The following is a 23264-nucleotide window of genomic DNA, read 5'->3' as shown; positions in this document are numbered from 1 at the left end:
AGTCCCCATCATATTGTATGTATAGTTGGGATTATTTTTTTCAACGTGTGTCATTACTTTACATTTATCAACATTAAATTTTGTTTGCCATGTTGTCTTTTCCCCCAACAAATTGTGTTCATCTATATGTTACAGAGGACATTATTTGGGAATAACTGCTTTCATTCAAAACAGCCAAGGAATGGATGATTATGGCAGGAAAAATTTCAGTTGAAGTAATTTGAACTGGGAATGCAAGATTTATGCTATGCCACAGACAGAAATGAAGCTAACATCCTTGACAAATAGAAAGGGGCTGTAAGATCTCCACATCTATATTCTAACTTTCCTCTAGCCGCCACAGAGCGGTGTTTCTGGGTCCAGGGGTCTGTACAGAGAGGTAGGGAGAAGCAGAGGGCAAGTCACTGCTTGTGAGGTTGCATATCATTCCTCCCTGCCAGTCCAACAGCAATCAGGATAGACATAAGATACATCCTCAGGATTTACTATTTCTCTGCAATCTTCTTTTCATGCGTAGTGAGCATAGGCACTGACTTCTCATCTTGCTAGGGAGGGATGCCCCCCCCCAAGCCCCACCCTCACTCCACCAAGCCTCTTCCCACTCCTGCTGCATCCCTGCTCCACCTCCTTCCCCAAGCATGCTCTATCCCTCCTCCTTCTCCCACCTCCTTCCTTGAGCTTGAATGCTTCAAATCAGATCTTCATACACTTCAGAAGCACCTTATATTAAAAGAATATTATGGTTACAAAATCAAGCAGCCAACATTACAAAATGCCAAAGTTTAGGTTACTGTATCCCAATTGGCTTCTGCCTCTTTCCTGCCCACTGCTCCTTACAGCCCCCCCCCCCTTCAGCTCTTGCCCATGTTTCCTGCTTCCGCCCTCCCACTTGTTCCCATTTTCCCCTGTCTTCTGCCTCTTCCTTTTCTGTGCTGGTTGAGCAGCAAGAGGGAAACATTAAATGCACAGGAGAGACAGTCTTCCTGTTCTCATTTCCAGTATCATAGTATTCCCAAGCAGCTGTGAGAATCACTTTCAGGGAAGACCCTGCTTCATCTCCGGGATGTTGCTCTGTGCAGCCAGATTCTTCAGATAATTTAGCTACCAATTCGGAGTCTCTACTGAGCATGTGTCATCTGAGATTTTTCAGAGGCTTGTGACTTGTTCAAATGTGGGTAGATTTTTCATAGTAACAGCAAAAAGTATATCCTTGATACCAAGACTATCCCCACTGCAGATTTAAGACTCTACTCCAAAGCAGAGCTGATTTTCAAAGGTAATGAATGCTCACACTGGAGGCATAAGGATCTTGCACAAAAAGGGTTTTTTGCGCAAAAAGGAAATGTCCACACTGCTTGTTTTTGTGCAAAAATCTCTTCTGCAAAAATGGACCGGAAAAGATTATGCAAATGAAGTATGAGAAAATGCTAATCTGCGCTTCATTTGCGTTGCCTCTTCCGGCAAAGCACACAGTGTAGCTGTAGCCTTAGTTGTCATTGGGAATGCAAATGCAATACAATCCCAATCCCCTCCCCTCCCCTCCCCTCTCAACAGGAGGGTTTAAAAAGGTCTTAAGCAGCCCTGAAATGGAATCAGCTGATCCTAGTTGGGCCAAGGTAGCCTCATCTCATCTGATCCTAATCTGCCTGAGACAGCCCCTCTTTAACTGATCCTGATTGACCTGCAGTAACCCATTTCTGGTTATAGGGGAGTGGGCCTTTTCCCCTTCTATTGCTGCCTTTTCCCACTCTACTACAGCCATCTGATCTGACTTTGTCGCAATACACAGGTCTGTGCCACTGGGTATTTCCATGGGACGTGGTGATCCAGGCCAATCAAATCCCTCCTAAATGTCCATTTCACCTGCAACACTTAAAATTAAATATTTTATCTGTGATTGCCTGTACATTTCAGTGTATATGTGCATCTATTTAAGATATATAAAATGCCACAAAGTTTTTTTTGTCTGTCCCTGGCCATTGTCATTCTACCACTTGTCCACTATCCTTCTCTATTTTCCTCTTTTTCCCTTCTCTCCATTTGTCTGTTACTTTATTTTGTCCTTATGGTGTGTTTGGAAAGCAGTCATCACACTGTGGGCACTACCAGAAACCAATAATGAATAATGAAGATAATAATAATCACCAGTACTATGACTGACATGCTAATAAATGTTGAGTCTGTGGATTTTCTGTTTCTCAAAGACTGTCAGTTACCTTTAATCTTTAACTAAAGAGATGAATTGAAAAGAAATATATGACTGAGATTTTCAAAGGTGCAAAAGGGGTTTAGATGCCAAGTTCTTGTAAATATTAATGGGAATTGAGTATCCAAATCCCTTTGGTGGATTGAAAAATCTGAGACACTGTTTTCAAGTTTGTTTTATCAAGACTCTGTTATTCTCATATTTGGAGCCTCCATGCATCAGAAGACAAGCAGGACTAAGTTTACTTTACTAATAATTACTGTTTGTGTTATGTTCTAAATTATATATTCCCCTTCAGCTAATTCAGTGTGTAGTGAGATACATCTCTGAAAAACTTGGAATGGTATCAAAGAAATAAATATATTGAGAGTTCAGCCTTTAGCTTTATGTGAAAAACACTGGATTAAACACAGTAGGTATTGTAGGTCAACTATATTCACTAATCACTACCACAACAAAAGAGAGAGACTTTGTTGCATGCTGACTTCAATGAGAATTGTAAATCAGTTCATAGACTCTCTGCTTATTCAGTTCACAGCATGATCACTATTGTTTCACCTTTCCTTTGAAATACAGTAGCACTCTCCATTTAGTCCCATTATATGAAAGTCACACTGCAAGTCTTGTTGTTTGCTTTAAATAAGCCAACAAATACAGCCTGTGCCCATCAATCCAAAAATAAAACATTCTTCCTAACCTAATGATGTTAATAATAAAGTGTGATATTAAACTACTGAAGAACAGTAGCTACATGTAATGTTTAGGTTGAACTAAGAAAAAATCTATACTGTATTTTTTATGGCTGGCTATGATAGATGATTATGCCTTTGTGAGTTAGAATTAGTTAACAGTGCATGAATGTAAAGTCAGTTGCAATGTAACTTTGCAGGTACAACTGTAAGCAGGTATCCTGTGCAGAAAGACATCTTTCCCCCTTCCCCTGGGGTAAAGATTGCATTACCATACTAACCAAAATTGCTTGAACAAAAATTATTAGCCATGCATCCATAGAGACAGGCAGAAGTCTTCCAAGTGCATTTTTAAAGGAATATTCTACACTGAAGGAATGGTCTTATGATATAAAATATATAGAGGGAAATTGAAGAGTATTTGTGGAGATCTGATGTTACTTTAGAAAATTCATTTTAAAACTTACAGTTCTGTTTTTATTAAGGATGAAGTGATGTGCTAAACATTTCTGAAAACTTTGATGTTTCTCTTTGACGTATATCTTTTGGCAGAGAGACATCAAAGTGTATATAGGTTGGACCTTGAGTCCAGCACCCTCGAGACCTGACTGGTACCTGATGAGGGATTTTGCTCGCCATGGGGAGGTCATTTCTGGCCACCCTGCCAGTGTCCCTCCCAATCCTGTTGCCTCACCGGACTTCTCAGCTCCTTTGGACAGCCAAGCTGTGCTGTGCGTCAGCTTCCCAGCTTCTCCACAGCCCAGATGGGCTGTGCACCAGACTTCCCGGCACCTGCCGCCTCCTCCCCCCCCCCCCATCAACCCAGCTGAGCCATGCACCGGGCTTCCCAGCACACTCCCCCTTCCAATAGAGCCACAGCTCCTGGTTCCTGCCCCCAGGCTGTTTGCTGGGCTCCTGGCCCTCCACCCCATCCACAGCCCAACTGATCTGTGCTCCCCCAGCTCTCTCAGGCAGCCCAGCTGCATGGTACCAGCTGCCAGACCACGGATGCTGCCAGACCAGAGAGTCCCAGTTTAGAGAGGTGCAACCTATCTTGTAGTAGTAGTGTTTATATAGCATTCTGTGTTGTAGATTATATATTCTTTCTAAACAGCTCCATAGAATCACATTATAAAAAATTGATTTGGTTGTTAATTGACTAGACCTGCACACTAACACACTGGAACTGGGATTAGAAACAGGCAGCTTTTACTACAGGGGTGTAAGGGGTTAAATCTACTCCTATTAAAGTCCTAAGTTTAGAGTTTGCTAATACAACTTTTTGTAGTCTATGACTAGATGAAACTAAATGTAAATGTTTTGCTTTGTTTTCATGTGTTTTCTTCTCTAGTTCTTAACAGCATTTTGTTTAAGTGTTTTTATAATTTGGATATGACTGTCAACGTGTGAGTACATTGACTGGGCAGTCTAGGGGTGCACATCTCTACTTTGGGGAAGGAAACGAAAGTGGGTAGGATTGACTGCCTTAGAGATATTCAAGTTCATAAAAGAAATCTTGGGAGGTGCTGATGTTTTTTTCCATATAGTTATTGCAGATGGTATGAATAGTGTATGCCATTAATAGACAGACTGATATGCTGTCATTTTAAGTAACAGAATCAAGCTAGTCCATTATAAATTGGTAGTGACAAAACATTTCAGTGACAGAGTACAGAAAACATGCCATCAATTTGTGGCCCATCTCCAAGACTATGAGGATGTGTACAGGTACACAGTTCCATATGCAAATTGTACATGAAATTTTTGTAACTGAGCACACATTTTGTGTATGCATTTTTATATGCATGCAATTTTGAAAATGTGGCCCTTATTACTTTTAGGGTGTATTGTTAAAATAGAGGGAAAGAGTATGATTGGCTGTTAGGCACAAAAGTAGGACAGAATAATATTTCTCTACGATATTAAGGACATTTTGATCTGGAGGCTGATAAAAGAAAAGCTATCATTTAAAATATAAATTATGGTATATTATCCCACAGAGTTTGCCAATGTAAGCAAGTATTGGTTTCATAAAAGTGGAAAATATGAAATATTCTCATTCTTTTTGTTAAACAGCTTTCCCTATTATGATTAACTCTGCACAGATTGTATATATCTCGGCCTCTGTATATATCTCGGCCCCTCCTTCTGAATACAGGAGCACTTATTTTGATGAAGACAGACTATAGTGCGTTCCTATTAATAACAATGTCCCCTCCCTCCTTACTGTCTTCAGGGTACTCTCAGGTTTATGAACAAATGACCACTAGAACATAAGTTGCATAACTTTCAAGTACTAGTTACAGGTAGACAATCTCACCAGTGCAATCCTATTGGAATAGAGTGCTAGAGATGAAAGCGAAATGTGCTACTTCATATGGGAATGCATTGATTCCTGAGGTGTGGGCATGTTAAATCACTGGATAGGGAAGGAACACCTGGAAAGTTTGGTACCACATGAATAAACTCAGTTTAGCTGCCCATCATAAATATCCCCGAAATGTGTAAAAAGTCACTGCCAATTGAATTAATCTGTCAAAAGAAACTTGAGACCAATGAAATTCAATAAAAACAATTGCAAAGCACTTCCCTTAGGAAGGAAAAATCAAATGTACAACTACACAATGGGAACTAACTTGCTAGATGGAAAGTCTGCTGTGGGAAAGTCTTTGGGGATTCTAGTGGATCACAAATTGAATGAGTCACCAATGTGATACAGATGGGGGAAAAGTTAATATCGTTTTGTTTTAACAGAAGTACCATATTTAAGACACTGAACATAATTGTCCCTCTATTCAGCTCTGATGAGGCCTCAGCTTTAGCATTGTGTTCAGTTCTGAGCATCACACGTTAGGAAAGCTATGGACAAACTAAAGAGAGCCCAGAGGCCTGAAACAAAACTGATAAAAGGGTTAGAAAACCTGACCCATTCAAAAAGCTTAAAAATGGCATGTTTAGTCTTAAGAAATGGAAACTAAGCAGGGTAACCTCATATGTCTTCAGATATGTGAAGGCTGTGAAGAGAATGGTGATCTATTGTTCTCTGTGTCCACTGAAGGTAGAACAAGAAGTAATGGCCTTAGGGGTTAAATAAAGAAATTAATAGGTAACAAGTTTAAAACAAATAAAAAGGAAGCACTTCTTCATGCAATGGACAGTCAACCTATACAACTCCTTGCCAGAAGATGCTGTGAAGGCCAAAACTCACAAAAGGGTTAAAAAAAAAAAAAAAAGCTAGATAAATTCATGGAGAATAGGTCCGTCAATGGCTATTAGTCAGAAGGTCAGGGAAAGTGTCCCTAGCCTCCCTTTGTCAGAACCTGGGAATGGGCGACAGGGCATGAAGCACTTGAAGTTCACCTGTTCTGTTAATTCCGTCAGGGATACCTGGCATTGGCCACTGTTAGAAGACAGAACACTGGTCTAGATGGTCTATGGTTGTTCTTAACCTGCAGCAAAAGAGATTTAGGATAGATATTAGGAAAAGCTTACTAACTTTAAGGGTAATTAACATGTGGAATAGGGTTCGAAGGAAGGCTCTAAAATCCTCATCACTGAAGATTTCTGAAAACAGGTTGGACAAACACCTGTAAGGGATGGTCAAATTCTATTTGGTCCTGCCACAGCACAAGGGACTGGACTTGATGACCTCTTGAGGAAAAAGGTCCTATCCAGCCCTACATACCTTTGATTCTGTGTTAAAATTAAATACTTTTTCTCCTCTTGCCTATATTCCCTTGCTCACAGAACGTAACTGAATATCTAAACCTTCAGATTATTGTAGGTACACAGTGGTCTCACACCTGCAGCTCATGGATTGCCAGTCCAACAGGGAGAAGAGGAAATGATATTGTAATATTTGCCTCACACACTCCAGGGCACCTAGCATAAATAGGATACTAGCTGCTTCACGCCTACTGAGAGCTCTTGTGGTTATCTTTGCCCATTCCTCTCCATGCTATAGGAATGGTTCAGTTTATATATATGAATGTTTATATGACAAATTGTTGTCTTCAGAAGTGAATATTTTTAAAATATTGGTTTGTATTTTGGATAATTGCATCTGTCCCTTCCAAAATAGGGTGTGGCAGCTAATTGCATCATTTGCAGCAGGCTAAGAGTAATTTGTGAAAGATTCTTGACAGAACACACTGCCTGCCTGCACAAAATCCAAACAGTCAGAACTTGGTTTAAAAAAAAATTATATTTCAAAAAGCAAGCCTCATTCAAAATGCTACCCTCCCTGACAAGGGACAGTTATAAAACTGAAAGTTTATTAAACTTGGTATAAAACAAACAAATACAGTTTGTGAAAACCCCTTTGCTGCTCAGTCCTCTTACAAAACAGACATTTCTACTGCTGTAACCAGAGCTATCCCCTTTGATCTCATCACTATACCCTCAGTCCTTAAAGGGACAGGATACATGTAACTCTAACCCTCAAATGCACTTGGGAGTGCTACAAAAACACATTCCTTTCTGAACTCTTGCCTGTGGCTCTATAACATTCTCCATTTGACATGGCAAAGATGTCTAAGGTAGCACAAGCAGAAAAAGACTACACTTACTAGTGAGTCTTTCAGATGGAAAAGTAGACAAGTGGGTTTGCCAGGAGGGCCAGATATGTGTGGCCTAGCTCTCATTGTGATCACCACATCTTTTTTTCCTTAGAAGTTCATAGTCATAACCATTGAATACCAATTTTGTCCTACGGAGGGATTTTCTTCCTTCTTGGGTGGGAGACAAAATAATTGAAATGTTTCCATGGTGGTGGAGATCTCCTATATCTGTGCCAAGCCTTAGAGATTTGCCAGCTGGCTAAAACCTATTGCATGCTTTTATTCATTCATTTCTTTAAAGTGATGTTCATGGAAAGTTTTCACTATTCCATCAGGCTCAGTAGCGATGTGCACACCATATTTATTCTTATTACATGTTGATCATATTTTTATATTATTTCAGGTTTTCAATTAATCTTGCGTCCATATATTTTATAGCATTAAAAGCAATGTTGAACATAATTCATTTTTCTCCATGCAAAATTTCAAATATAGATAGATATATACATATGCATGAATAAAATAGTAATAAATCTCATTCTAAATGATCCATTATGTTTTGATCTTCTGGATTTTTTTTCCTATTATGTATCACAACTGAACTAGTAAATAGTTTATACCAGTGGTTGTGTGTGTCAACCAATAGATTATAAACTCTGCAGGATTATTGATTGGGATAAGATGTAGTGAAATTAAGAATTAATTTCCCAGACATATGTTGGGAAACTAACACAGCGAGGCACAGGCTATCCAATAAGTTTCTGGACTGCATTGGAGACAACTTTCTGTTTCAGAAGGTTGAAAAAGCTACCAGAGGAGAAGCTGTTCTGGATTTGGTTTTAACAAATAGGGAGGAACTAGTTGAGAACTTGAAAGTGGAAGACAGTATAGGGGACAGTGATCATGAAATAATAGAGTTCATGATCTTAAGGAAAGGTAGAAGGGAGACCAGCACAATTGAGGTAATGGATTTCAGGAAGGCAGATTTTGATAAGCTCAGAGAACTTGTAGGTAAGGTCCCATGGGAAGCAAGACTGAAGGGAAAAACAACTGAGGAGAGTTGGAAGTATTTCAAAGGGACGTTGTTAAGGGCCCAAAAGCAAACAATTCCGCTGTGTAGGAAAGATAGAAAATATGGCAAAAGACCAGCTTGGCTTAACAAGGAGTTCTTGCATGATCTCAAAATAAAAAAGGAGTCATATAAAAAATGGAAACTAGGACAACTAACAAAGGATGAATATAAGCAAGCAGCACGGGAATGCAGGGGCAAGATTAGAAAGGCAAAGGCACAAAATGAGATCAAACTAGCTACAGGCATAAAGGGAAACAAGAAGACCTTTTATAAATACATTAAAAGCAAGAGGAAGACCAAGGACAGGGTAGGCCCACTGCTTAGTGAGGAGGGAGAAGGAGTAACAGGAAACTTGGAAATGGCGGAGATGCTCAATGACTTCTTTGTTTCGGTCTTCACCGAGAAGTCTGGAGGTGTGCCTAACGTAGTGAATACAAGCAGAGAGAGGGTAAGTTTAGAAGATAGGATACACAAAGAACAAGTTAAAAATCACTTAGGAAAGTTAGATGTCAGCAAGTCACCAGGTCCTGATGAAATGCATCCCAGGATACTCAAGGAGCTGATAGAGGAGGTATCTGAGCCTTTAGCTATGATCTTTGAAAAATCATGGCAGACAGGGGAGATTCCAGAAGACTGGAAAAGGGCAAATATTGTACCCATCTATAAAAAGGGGAATAAGAACAACCCAGGAAACTACAGACCGGTCAGTTTAACGTCTGTCCCAGGGAAGATAATGGAGCAGGTAATTAAGGAAATCATATGCAAACACTTGGAAGGTAATAAAGTGATAGGGAATAGCCAGCATGGGTTTATGAAGAACAAGTCATGCCAAACTAATCTGATAGCTTTCTTTGATAAGATAACGAGCCTTGTGGATAAGGGAGAAGCGGTGGATGTCATATACCTAGACTTTAGTAAGGTATTTGATACGGTCTCGCATGATATTCTTATTGATAAACTAGGCAAATATAACTTAGATAGGGCCACGATAAGGTGGGTGCATAATTGGCTGGATAACCGTAGTCCGAGAGTTGTTGTTAACGGTTCTAAATCCTGCTGGAAAGGGATAGCAAGTGGAGTTCCTCAAGGGTCTGTTTTGGGACCCGTACTGTTCAATATCTTCATCAATGATGTAGATATTGGGATAGAGAGTACGCTTATTAAGTTTGCAGATGATACCAAACTGGGTGGGGTTGCAACTTCTTTGGAGGATAGGGACATAATTCAAAATGACCTTACCAAGTTAGAGAAATGGTCAGAGGTAAACAGGATGAGGTTTAATAAAGAGAAATGCAAAGTGCTCCACTTAGGAAGGAACAATCAGTTCCATACATACAAGATGGGAAGGGACTGTCTAGGAAGGAGAATGGCGGAAAGGGATCTAGGGGTCATAGTGGACCACAAGTTGAATATGAGTCAACAGTGTGATGCTGTTGCAAAAAAAGCAAATATGATTTTAGGTTGTATCAACAGGTGTGTGGTAAGCAAAACTCGTGAAGTCATTCTGCCGCTCTACTCTGCACTAGTTAGGCCTCAGCTGGAGTACTGTGTCCAGTTCTGGGCGCCACATTTCAAGAAAGATGTGGAGAAATTGGAAAGGGTACAGAGAAGAGCGACAAGAATGATTAAAGGTTTAGAGAACATGACCTATGAAGCCAGGCTTCATGAACTGGGCTTGTTTAGTTTGGAAAAAAGAAGATTAAGGGGGGACATGATAGCGGTTTTCAAATATCTAAAAGGGTGTCACAAGGAGGAAGGAGAAAATTTGTTCCTCTTGGTTTCTGAGGACAGGACAAGGAGTAATGGGCTTAAAGTGCAGCAGGGAAGGTTTAGATTGGACATTAGGAAAAAATTCCTAACTGTCAGGGTGGTCAAATATTGGAATAAATTGCCAAGGGAGGTGGTGGAATCTCCCTCTCTGGAGATATTTAAGAACAGGTTAGATAGACATCTGTCAGGGATGGTGTAGATGGAGCGTGGTCCTGCCTTGAGGGCGGGGGGCTGGACTCGATGACCTCTCGAGGTCCCTTCCAGTCCTATTATTCTATGATTCTATGATTATTATTAATCTTCCATCTCTTAACAAAAATCTGGAAGAAAGGTACCCTTTCTCACCTATTAGACCATCCACTGCTATTTCTAATCTAGCTGTACCACTTCCAAATTTCTGAAGTCCTTTTAACATGTGATGAATTACCTGTCTTTTTATAATCATATCCTTCCTCTCCCTCCTTGCACTTGGTACTAGAGATTATGACAGAAAACTGTCATAGGGTGACTGCCCCTGTAAGGGGTAATGGATCCAGCCCTACTTGTGACCCGATTAGCTTGCCACCCCAGGTGGAGAAAATACGCAGTGACATGACAGGCAGGTCTTGCATCTAAAATCATTCCCCGCTGGAGAAGATTAAAAAAAGATGCCTCTGGAGAGACAAAAGGACAGAAGTAAGGCTCTGTGAAGTAGATTTGGAACTATACTAGTACATTGGGGAAGACCGCTTGAGCCATTGAAACAGCCCATGTAAGAGGACTGTGGAAACCCATAACCAGGAGGAAGAATTTGGTATGTGACCGGGTTATCTGGGCAAAGAAAGAGGAAACTGAGGATTGTATGCCTGCCTGGCCATGCAGTGCCTTGAAGTAGGAATGTTAAATATTGGTTAGTCGAATTACCACGTGATTTTCTTATTCGTTACTCGACTATTCTATAGTTCGTGGGGGTAGGAGTGGCAGCCAGAGTGCTCCAGCCCCACTCCGAAGGAGCCCTCTGCCACTCTGCACTGCTGCCTCTGTATCAGAAGTAGAAGTACGGGATGCCAGAGAGGAGCACACCTCTTCAAGGTAGGGATATAATAGTGTAGTCGAGTAACCGATTAACCGATAAACAAAAGCTTATAGGTTAATGCTATAGACTACACGCATTTCCCCCATCCTCTCCCCCAACAATAATTTTTTTAAAAGGCTGACCAGCAGCCCAGCTCAGTCCTGACTCATGCCAGGTCTGGTACCTACCCCCACTGCAGCTCTGCTTTTAAAGTGTATTAGGAGACAGGTGGTCAGGCAGCCGGCTCAGTTCCGGTGTGTTCCAGGTCTGGGAGCTCAGCCCTGTCTGTGGCAGGCAGCCAGTCTGCAAGGGGAGCTGGTTTTTAAATTGGACCAGCTCCTGTTTGGCACCCTGCACTTCTACTTCTGATACAGAGGCAGCAGTGCATCACCCTGCCACAACAACTTAACCAACTAAAATCCACAGGTACTTTGCTATCCTGGATTTGCCTCATTTTATTCAGTTCATTTTTGTGATTTGGAATGTAAGATTCTCTGCTAATGGATTCCTCCACTAAGAGCCCTTTCATTCTTTTAGTTACTTTATTCCAGTTAGCCTCTTTCTTTCTGAATTCACATTTGGATGCCATTTGTGGAAAGATGATACTTAAATCTCTGTTCCTTTGTAATTGTGGTCCATTTTTATTTTTACTGCTTCAGTGTTATCAATCCCTGGCTCTGCTAAAACTGCGTTAAACTCCATTATTCTCTCAATAAGAATATTTTCAACCAAAACTTAATTCTCTCCATTTCTCTTACTGGTTTACCTTTACCCCTGCTTTTCAGGAATATAAGTGTTCACATTCTCCCCAAACTCTGTTTTTATTCCATATCTTTCAGACCTCTAAATTTGCCTTATATCGGCTCCATAACATCACCCATATTAGGCACAACATCAACCACTCTTCTGTCAAAGCTATTAGTATTTCTTCCTCTTTCCTACTCTTGACAAGTGTAGTTTCCCTTCTTGTGGTCTCTCTGAGGTATCCCTGTGTTTATAAATTATTCAGACTATGATGGTTCATTTTCTCATCAGTATTTGGAATAGTGTCCTCTCCATTCTATTTTCCTGGGGAGAAAATTTCCCAAATCTTCAAGATACTTCATTGGCTTACAAATTCCCCTGCATTCTGTGCCTATATCTATTGACTTTTTCCCTTGTCAATTGACACACTTTTTCATATGTGCCCTACCCCATCTACACATACCCAGTCTTTGAAACATTGTAACCTCCTGTATATAGCTTCTGCATGCAAAAATTAATAACTACATTTTAAGTGAAAAGTCTTCTAGGCCCATTGTACTTATTCTGTGGCAGTATTAAAACAACAACTTTTCTTAGTTTCCAGAATCAGGTAGAAAATATATTTGGAACTGTCAGAAGCAACAATGAAATTTGGGGTAAAGCAACTAAAAAATAAAATAATTTTCACATAAGAAGTTCCATTGATCTATTCTCTATTACTTGTTCCAATGGGCATCTGTGCATTGGATCTCCAAGGTCTGGGAATGGGGATAAGTTTTTCTTTGATGGCTAAAGATGGAACTTTTGTAAACACAGCCCTAAATTAGTCCTCTCACTTATCAGATGTGAACATTGGTGTAATTTGGGAAATAGGATGTGGCCAGTGAGTCAAATATTCCATTCAGTATAATTAGGGAAGATCCAAATATTTGACCTATCATGCTTAATCAATATCTTTCTTTAAAAATAAGGATCCTCTCACTACATTACAACCACCGTGTGGAGGTTAATGCAGCCTCGCAGCAGAACTAAACAAGGAGAGAGTGGTACTGAGTTCTACTGAGCCCTGCGGGGGCGGGGGGGGATGTGTGGAGGATAAGATTGTATACATTAACTCCTTGCCTCAACCCTTAGATGACTACAGTTGGTTCCCACATTGTAGGGTCTCTCCACTTGTCTTGGCAGATCAGTCCAATCTAACTATGGATAGGCTGGCCTGGCAAGGAGACATTTTAATAAGTGATGCTGTGCTACCATACCCTTGTGTCCACCATGACCACTCTGTGGATTTGTCTTCCAAAGAGAGGGGAGGGAATGAAAAATAAACTTATATTTAAGGTTTTGTCTGGCTTGGCTTTTAAGGTTTCTTGCAATCTGTCTTTGCAGTACATTGGCTCTTGAGTTCAATTATATGTATCAAGTCATGCTTTACATTATGCGGTATAGATATCAGTCTTCTCTCAGCTCCAATACCAAGTATTTTATTCTAAATTGAAACATGTACATCTGTTGCCCCTTAAACCAATATATCTCATGTGTTTCTGCAGCAAGCTGCAGCTTCTGTTCAAAATTGTATTAAATGCACTGAAAATCCCTTTATAAAACCTCTGAGATTAGAAGCTGGGAACACTTTAATGGTAATTTTAAATGTTTTTGTTAAGTATATGGTAAAGTATAGAATAAACCTTTGATCAAGGACTACTGTTTAAACATTTTTAACTTAAAGTTTGTAGATTAATGTGAAGTGCATTGGAAAATGATTCGGTACATAACAAACTATCAAACACACCAATGGTGAGATTTAAAATGCATGGAAGAGAGGTAGGCCCCCGATTCTCTCAGGTACTTTGAAAATCTCACCCTAATGCACTTGTTAAAAATGTTTAAAAATGATAATATTTTCATAGGGAGCCTGAACAATAGAGAATGAAAGAAATCTACAAATCGAAAGATCAACTATAGCTCTTTGTAGTTTTTACATTTCAAATATACGATGTATATTTCAGAATCCTTTCCTGATTGCCTGCTATTGTATATTGCAACTTGAATTTTATGCCCACTATGAACATTAATAACATGATATAAGAAGAGACACGGGCCAGATGATCCAATTTTCTGTTTCTTGTCAAGTCTGTTTCTTCTTTGAATTAGATTTAAGTCTAGTTGCATTTTGTCAAGAAATTCAGCATCTTAAACAAAAGCTATTTTGAATAATTTGATCAATGTATTATGTAAAAAATATATTTGTAATTACATCATTTTGCTAGTTTTAGGGGTTTTGTAGAAGCTTCAATAGTGATATAAAAATGTTCAGAATATGGTAAAAAATTACAATTTTGCTTGCTCCTCAAGTGCTTTTGTACAAGTAAGCGCTTAAATGCTATCTCTAAATATTTCTTTTCTGATTTCAAGAGAGATAATCCCATATTAAAATGACTAGGAGGCACATTTCCATGAACTTGAAAGCATCTTAGATCTAGAATTAAGGACTGTGTTTGATAGTACACTTCATTAATCTTAGATTGGCCACTGGCTTTTTTTTCTGTTCTTTTCTCCCTCCCTTCCCCCCCAACATTGACTATCTTTCTAATACAGTTTATTAAAACTAACCATGCAGTGCACTGTTATTCTTCCTGGTAGGATTGTTTTGTTGCATTCATGAAAGGACAGTTTCTTTATAGAAAATGCCCTTTGGGAGTCAGTATTCAGGTTTACAGTTCCTGAAAAAGTCAACATGTTGGTGTGTTGCATTCAGATCTGTCTTAATGGTCTTATCATTAAACATGCTGTAGGCATATTTAAATCACACTTTTGTGACTACCTGGAAACCATGATTAAAATAAATCATCTGATGAATACTTTCGTCTAATTTTTTGGCAGGACCACCCACCTGAGTTCATGCCAGCCTCTATGGAAACACTGATGACAGCAGTTTAAAGATCTCAGTGGTAAGATCTAAAGATAAAACAGTAAATAGCATTATAATATTACTGTCAGATGTCATAGTAAAAGCAAACTAATTTAAGATAAATATTTCTCTTTGACTATCACAAGAAAATAAGGCATCTTATTACTGATAGGACAACAGTTGATGATGAAGTCTAAAAAATAGAAGTAATTAGCCATTTTCATCATAGTAATAATTAACAGGTAATAATTTACAAAGGAAAATTGGAAGTCTTTATTTATGCACAGGGCAGAATCAGCCCATTTTCATTGGCTGCTGTATTATAGTTGTTACCTGAAAAGACTGCTATTGTACAGGACTGGTATGTATTTTGAAGAGTACAACCATTTCCCACAAGTTTATCTATCACATCCAATAAGACAGCCTCAAGCATTACTTCTTTTGGAAGTGAAAAACAGCAAATGTGACAAGACCTACCAGTACCTTCCCAATAACTATAACCTGATTTTCCACAAACTTAAGCATGTTCTTGGTTCTTGATCCACACCTTTTGTGCTCCTGAGAACTAAAATTGGACTTTATCTGGCTATATGGTGAAATCCAAGACCTATCCTGGTAAAGGGAAATTTTCAACTGATAGCAAAGGTACAGAGTGTAGTTCCACATATCTGCATCAATTCTAAACTACCATATTGACTCTTATGATTATAGCTACGTTTCAAAAATTAGAGCAGCTCCCAAGCTCCCTCTCTGAGGGTATGTCTACACTACAGCCGTTAGTTCGAATTAACTTTAATAGGCCCTACACATACAAACCACTAGTTCGAACTTAATTTGAACTAGCGGAGTGCTTAATTTGAACTAGGTAAACCTCATTGTACAAGGACTAACGCCTAGTTCGAATTAAATTGTTCGAATTAAGAGCTGTGTAGCCACTTAATTCGAACTAGTGGGAGGCTAGCCCTCCCCAGCTTGCCCTGGGCACCACCAGGTAAACTCGTCTGCTCCCCTCCTGGCCCCGGAGCGCTTAAAGGGGCACGGTCTGGCTACGGTGCCCATGCCAGGTGCAAGCCTGCCAGCACCCAGCCAGCAGACCCTGCACCTGGCATGGCACGAGCCAGCCACCCGCTGCCACCCAGCCCTCCGCCTCTTCCTGGGACCAGCCTGGCGGCTCCCAGGAGCCTGCCCGGGGCCGCAAGAGGCGGGCGCCCGCCTGGTCTAGTGCGGACATCGTGGACCTCATCCACGACCTCCGCACTAGGCACAGGAAAGTGGCCGTCTAGGGCAGGATAGCTGCCAGCCTGGCCACCCAGGAGCAGGTTTGCATGAAAATCAAGGTGGTCCAGTGAGACCCCGACCCCGAGCTTAGAACATAAGAACATAAGAATGGCCGTAGTGGGTCAGACCAAAGGTCCATCTAGCCCAGTAGCCTGTCTGCCGACAGCGGCCAATACTATGTATCCTGGAGGGGATGGACTGAAGACAATGACCAAGCCATTTGTCTCGTGCCATCCATCTCCAGCCTGCCACAAACAGAGGCCAGGCACACCATTTCTACCCCTGGCTAATACCACTATATGGACCCAACCTCCATGAATTTATCTAACTTCCCTTTAAACTCTGTTATAGTTCTAGCTGCTGCAAGGAGTTCCATAGGTTGACTATTTGCTTTGTGAAAAAGAACTTTCTGTTATTAATTTGAAGCCTGCTACCCATTCATTTCATTTGGTGTCCTCTAGTCCTTCTATTATGGGAACTAATGAAGAACTTTTCTTTATGCACCCTCTCCACACCACTCATGCTTTTATAGACCTCCATCATATCCCCCCTCTGTCTCCTCTCTTCTAAGCTGAAAAGTCCCAGTCTCTTTAGCCTCTCCTCATATGGGACCTGTTCCAAACCCCTGATCATTTTAGTTGCCCTCCCCTCTCCCACCCTCTCTCTTCCCCTCTCCCACCTCCTTTTCCCAGTCTCCCCAGAGGTTAATCCCCCCCCCACCCCGAGTTTTGTTAAATAAAGAGAGTTTCTATTTTTGAACACATGTGTCCTTTATTTTGTACATCAGGAAGGGGGGCTAGGGAGGGGTAAGTGGAAGGAGGTGAGGGAGGAATGGGGTAAGAGCCCCCGATGGGGAGGACTGGGGTGGCTCTGTGGGCTCCTCGGGGTGGAAGCTCTCCTGCAGCCCCCCAATTGACACCCCCCCCAGATGGCAGCCTGCGGCAAGTGCAGCCGGGCTGATGGCCGAGTGCTGTGATGTGCCAAGTGTGGGCTTTCAGGGCACTCCAAGCCAGGACTGATTTGCTGTCCCTCATCGAGTTAGACAAGCGAGCGGGGAACCCCTGAGAACTGTCTGTCCGGGGTGGTGGTTGGGTCCCTTTAAGCACAGCCCTCGGCTAGCCTGAGACAGCAGCTCCACGCTCTAAGTCCTAATCTGATGCCCTGCCGGCACTGCTTCCGGCCATCCTTAACCTCGGTTCAGGGTCCACTCAATCTGGACATGCTAGTTCGAATTAGCAAAATGCTAATTCGAACTAGTTTTTAGGTCTAGATGCGCTAGTTCGAATTAGCTTAGTTCGAATTAACTAACTTGAATTAAGTTAGTTCAAATTAGTGCTGTAGTGTAGACATACCCTGACTGACACACACATTCCTCCCACTCCTCAAATATCCTTGATGCAGGATTACATGGGGAATGCCTGGTCTACAGATTATAAAATTGGGTCTGATGATATTTAGATGGAGATGTTAAATCCCATCATGCCATCAGTTTTCACTGTAGATTTCCATTGTCATGAATGGACATACTGTATATAAAATGATTGCAGAACCAGACCCAGTATTGTTGTATGTATTTTTTTTCTAAATACCGTGGATAGGTATCCCATTATGATACCAGTTCACAGATTATTTTACTATACTCATGAGAGTCATGACAAATGTAACCAGTATCTTTTCCCACCATGTGTGCAGACACACAACAACAGAGAGAAGGTTAGAAGTAGCTATAAAATAAAACTAGTATACATGCCATAACATTTTTATTCCAAAATATATTAAACATGTAGCATTATTGTTCTTCCTTTTTAATTAAATTTTATATCAATCTTAATCTAAATAAGACCCATAAATAGCAACATTTAGCCTAGCACTGAAAATCACTAAAAAAAAAATCTTTTAAATTTGTTTGTACTAGGACCAGTTCTATGAAATGTGGAGCCTCAACACCCTCAAATGTGACAGTTTCTCATATCATGCAGAGAGTGTAAGCATTCATGGAACTATGGTTAACAGCCTTGGTTCTTGGGCTTTCGGAAGTACAGATACCAGAATGTGTGCTGGTGCAAATTTGAGCAGCCTTGGTGATCACACTAGGTCTCGGGGCTTCACGGAGTTGCAAAATTAATTTGTTGTTTTACTCTTGAGCAGATATGAAGAAAGGGGGAGCTAATAAGACACTTGGCAAAATACTTCCCCATTTGGTCTGATTCCTACTAGTGGATAGAATTAAACTGATGGCTGTATAGAAGCTCTCTCCTTAATGAAGGGGAGTAATTGACAGCTTTCCAATTTTTACCTGGTGTTTATATGTGTAATACATGACATTTGTGTTGTGCAGAGTACAGCCCAATGAAGTCATGCCCCTAGATTTGTTCTTCCAAGCAGTGAAGTTATTTCGTATCACATTAAGGGGAAAACTTATCCAAAGCTTTTAAGCTTAACATTATCGTGTATTCAAAAAAATGTCAGGCTATAGACCAAATGTCTTTTAGTGTGAGTTTACGACTGTTTACTAGCATTTCCTTTAGACCATTTCCTGTCATTAACCTTGCAACTTAATCATAACTACCTATTATTAAGAAAAGGAATCATACAACAGTCATATCTACCATATTTCCATCCATCACAGACAGTTTTCTTATAATAAACATGATATCCTCTTATATTATGAAGCCTCACCTAAAATTAAATTTCAGTGTTGTTAAGTGACTTTGTAAAACTAGAACGTGTTTAGTATATCTAGTGAAAAACAATATCTATATCAGGGCTTAGGCTACAAGTACACTACTTTATTAGAAACAAAAAAGATAGTTTGAATAGCACCTTGCCTTGTCAAGTAGCCATGGAAAATCTAATTAAGTGCTGAACAGAAAATTGTAAAGACTATTGTGTAGGCAAACATCGTGATCCTAGTAACAGTTTTAGAAGCTTTCCAAACTGTTCTCTATCACTCTTTGGTTTCTTGGAATACTATAACCTGGGGACTTCCAAGTCAGTGCTGCTGCTGAGAGGTGAAGAACTTGTAAGAATCAAAGGCCAGGTGGTGCTGAACTAACTACAAGACCTTTTACCCGTGGAAAGAGAAAACTCTGATGATTCTGTAAAAGAAAGCAAAGGAGCTTCATTTGTTATTTCTGAATTAAAGCAAATGAAAATCGATCATAGGACATGTAAGGCCCAGTCTTGTGGTAAAAGTCCTATTGAATGCAATGGAAGTAAGCCAAGTACTATGGAAGGTCAAGAAAACAAACATTTTAAATACTTCAAGATGTAACTGCAATTAGGTAAAGTTAGAGAATGAGTCTCTGGGCCAAATCTGCCCTTAGATTTGCTTGTCTAACTCCCATTGCTATTAGATAAAATTCAGTACACCTGGGTGTATATGTTAACATTAAATATAAACTTCCATGATTACATTTTCAGTATATGCACAATGTATATTAAAAGCTATATGATTAAGGATCTTTAGAGCATCTGCTGTTGCCAATTTAATTCCCTTATTAGTGTTTTTTAAAAAGGTAATCTGTGCTATTTAAGAGAAAGAGAGAGAGAGAGAGAGTGTAAAGGGGAACATTCCCTTGTTATTCAATTTCTTTATTTGAACATGTTTTCATACTTCATTTCAGCCTTAATACATCTTTTGTATTCAAGCTTTATTATATTTTCTTGAGGCAAGAAAGGATTCAATGAGAAAGTGATGAATGTCCATATTAAATTGGATCCTCTTTTTAATTAAGTTCATCTAAATTTAATTTTGTAATTTTACTTCAGTAAACCCATCTGACTCCAGATGTTGAATGTGCTTTTCCTATTGCTGTTCTCACATAATTGTACCTGTAAAAGATTTATGACTTAGAGAAGCATTACTAAACCCTTTAGAGTGTTTTCAGCATATGCTTCATGGATGGCAAGTAACATGAGCAATTAGCATCCTAAAATACTCTTCTGCTTCCAGAATTTTTTTATTAGTTTGAACTTTACACAAATAATAAGTTTAAAAGAAACATTGTTATTGAAGTATCTCAACTGAAATTGTGAGATTGCCTCCTAAAGAAACTTTAACAGTACAAGTTAAGTCCTCAGAAACTAAAAATACTATAGCAAAAATATAATAAAAAAATGGAATAGCTTTTCAGTAGAATGGGGAAGTCTCTATCCAACTTACTTTATATTAGCAGCGTTGTTTTCAGTCAAATGATGTGGGAAAATGTTATTTGTGTGTGCAACAGTGATACTTCTTGTTATTTTGTAATATCTGAAAAACTCACTTCCATGAATATCTTGATTCTTCTTTGTTTCAAAATATTCTAGCTAACTTTGGTAATAGGTAGCACTGACATTGAGAATTAATTAACATCGTTTTCCTTATCCCATTCTGTCATGACTTCTTGACCACAAAAATTGCTGGCAAATTGCCTGTCTTATTACAAGAATTACTTGGAATCCTATAATTATTCTGGTTCTGCCTCTTTGCTTCTTTAGTCAAAGCATATCTAATATAATACTTGATAGCACACGTGGGATCTTGTATAATGAAGCCCCTGGTCCTCATCAAAGAAACATATACCACAATTAAACCTTTAGACTGTAATACAAGGAGAAAAAGGCAACTGCAAACCATAAAGATAACTATATCTTTTTTTTCTCAAGTGAAAATCAAATTTCTTGAGTTTTTGATGCTTTTAAAAGTTGTCTTCATGTGTTAGTCTGAAATATTCACTAATGCAATAAACAAATCAGTTTATGGATTTTTCCAAGAATGTAAGGTTTCCAGTTCTAATCACATTCTGGAACAGGTTCATCATGGCATTACTTCAGCTTTTTGCTGGTATTTCTCCACTGAAATTAGGGCTTACAACATTTTGAAACTTTAGTGGTGTTTCCGGTGAGAATCAGGTCCTATGTTTTTATTCTAGGCCCTCCATAATAATACTAAGCATTTAATATTTAATTCTGTGAGAATTATGCCTTATTCCCACACTGCACTTTTAGGCTATGTCTAGACTGCAGGCTTCTTTCGAAAGAGGCTCTTTCGAAAGCATCTTTCGAAAGAGCCTCTTTCGAAAGCATCTTTCGAAAGAGCCTCTTTCGAAAGATAGCGTCTAGACTGCAGGCGGATCTTTCGAAAGAGAATCCGCTTTTTCGAAAGAGAGCACCCAGCGAGTCTGGATGCTCTCTTTCGAAGACAGCCTCTTTACATTGAAGAACGCCTTCTTTCGAAAGAGGAACTTTCGAAAGAAGGCGTTCTTCCTCGTAAATTGAGGTTTACCGCCATCGAAAGAAAAGCCGCGTTCTTTCGAAATAATTTCGAAAGAACGTGGCTTGAGTCTGGACGCAGGGGAAGTTTTTTTGGGAAAAGGCTACTTTTCCCGAAAAAACCCCTGAGTCTGGACACGGCCTTAGGGTATGTCTACACTTGCACCCTATTTCGAAATAGGGATGCAAATGAAAACATTCAAAATTGCAAAAGAAGCCAGGATTTAAATATCCCATGCTTCATTTGCATATTTGCGTTATGGTACTATTTCAAAATAACAGACGCTGTTAAGACGCGGTTATTTCGAGAGAAAGCCCTTCTCTCGAAATAACTAGTAAACCTCATTGTATGAGGAATGAGGGTTATGTTGAGAGAAGGGTTTTCTCTCAAAATAACCACGTCTTAACAGCATCTGTTATTTCAAAATAGCACTATTTCCAAATAACTCCATAACACGAATATACAAATGAAGTGCGGGATATTTAAATCCCAGCTTCATTTGCAATTTCAAATGTCTTCATTTGCATCCCTATATAGAAATAGGGTGCAAGTATAGACATACATTCAGGGAAGTAAGCTTCTACTTTGAGTAGTCTCAAATTGGCTCCATGAAGAAAGGCTGCAGGGTAACGTCTTAAGCAAATTTCTCTATGGCAGGGGTAGACAATATTTTTGACAGGGGGAGCCATACCAAGAATTTAGTGAGTGTTCTAGGGCTGCACTCTTCTATAGTATTAATGGAAAGGTGGCAGGTTCTGGGATTGCGGTTGGATGCGGAAGGGAGCTTGGGGTAGGGGATTAGGGTGAAGGAGGGGGTGGAGAGGTTGAGAGGGAGCTTGGGTGAAGGAGAGGGTTTTGACCTGAAGCAGGTGATTGGAGTGCAGGAAGAAGTACAGCATCTGGGATGGGGTGTAAGTGCAGGAGGGCTTGGGTTAAATGGGGCAGGAACACAGAGGGTATGTGTAAGGTTGAGGGAAGAGAAGGGTTGGAGTGTCAGAGGCAGGCTCTGGCTGGGAGGTGCCTACCTAGGCAACCCTTACCTAGGTGAAGCCTGGCCAGCAGCCCTGTAGGTCCTTCAGGTATTACTCTGTGCTTCTCTGAGCACTGTGAGCTTGTGGGGTGGGAGGGCAGAACTTTGTATGTTGCCAGCCCTGCAAACAGGAAGCTTCCATTAGTGCAAGAGCTTGTTCAGGGTAGTGTTCAAAGCCTTTCGCACCCCTCTCCCTCTCCTGTCCCGACTTGTAGTGGCAGTGTAAGGCCACATCTATACGAGGAGAAGATCAACAAGCAGCGGTCGATCTTCCGGCATTCAATTTAGCGGGTCTGGTAAAGACCCACTAAATCAAGCGCAGAGGACACCCTGTCAATATCAGTACTCCTCAAGTCACAAGTAGTAAGGGAAATCAACAGGAGCATTTGGTCCCATCGACCTCCCATTGCGAAGCCAACGCAAAAGATGAAAGTACGCTATGTCAACTCCAGTTACACAATTAACATAACTGAAGTTATATACCTTAATGAGAACTTCTGGGTAAGTATAGACACCCCATCCCTACATGCCACTCAGAGCAGTCTGTTGTAGGAGTTGTAGGTTGCTGGGCTGTGGGCTAAATCTGACATCTTGGCAGACTGTATTTGGCCCGTGAGCTCTATTTGGCCCACCCCAGTCTAAGATCTGATCTGCAGTAGAGTTTAGGTCAAACTTAGCCACATTCGGTTGATTTTCT

The 23264-nt window shown here is 40.2% G+C and overlaps 1 protein-coding gene across 2 annotated transcripts in view; it reads left to right on the top strand.

Moving 5' to 3' along the window:
• Nucleotides 1-23264, top strand: part of SEMA6D (semaphorin 6D) — a 374148-nt gene that overhangs the window by 139475 nt on the left and 211409 nt on the right. For both annotated transcript variants that reach the window (XM_075897218.1, XM_075897219.1), the window contains one exon: nt 14975-15042. The gene's annotated coding sequence lies outside the window, so the exon portion shown is untranslated. The remainder of the gene's footprint in view (nt 1-14974; nt 15043-23264) is intronic.

The sequence above is a fragment of the Pelodiscus sinensis genome, chromosome 14 (genome assembly GCF_049634645.1).
Source record: "Pelodiscus sinensis isolate JC-2024 chromosome 14, ASM4963464v1, whole genome shotgun sequence".
Taxonomy (NCBI): domain Eukaryota; kingdom Metazoa; phylum Chordata; order Testudines; family Trionychidae; genus Pelodiscus; species Pelodiscus sinensis.
Note: the sequence above shows the minus strand (reverse complement) of the source record. Positions and strands in the feature narration are given on the sequence as shown.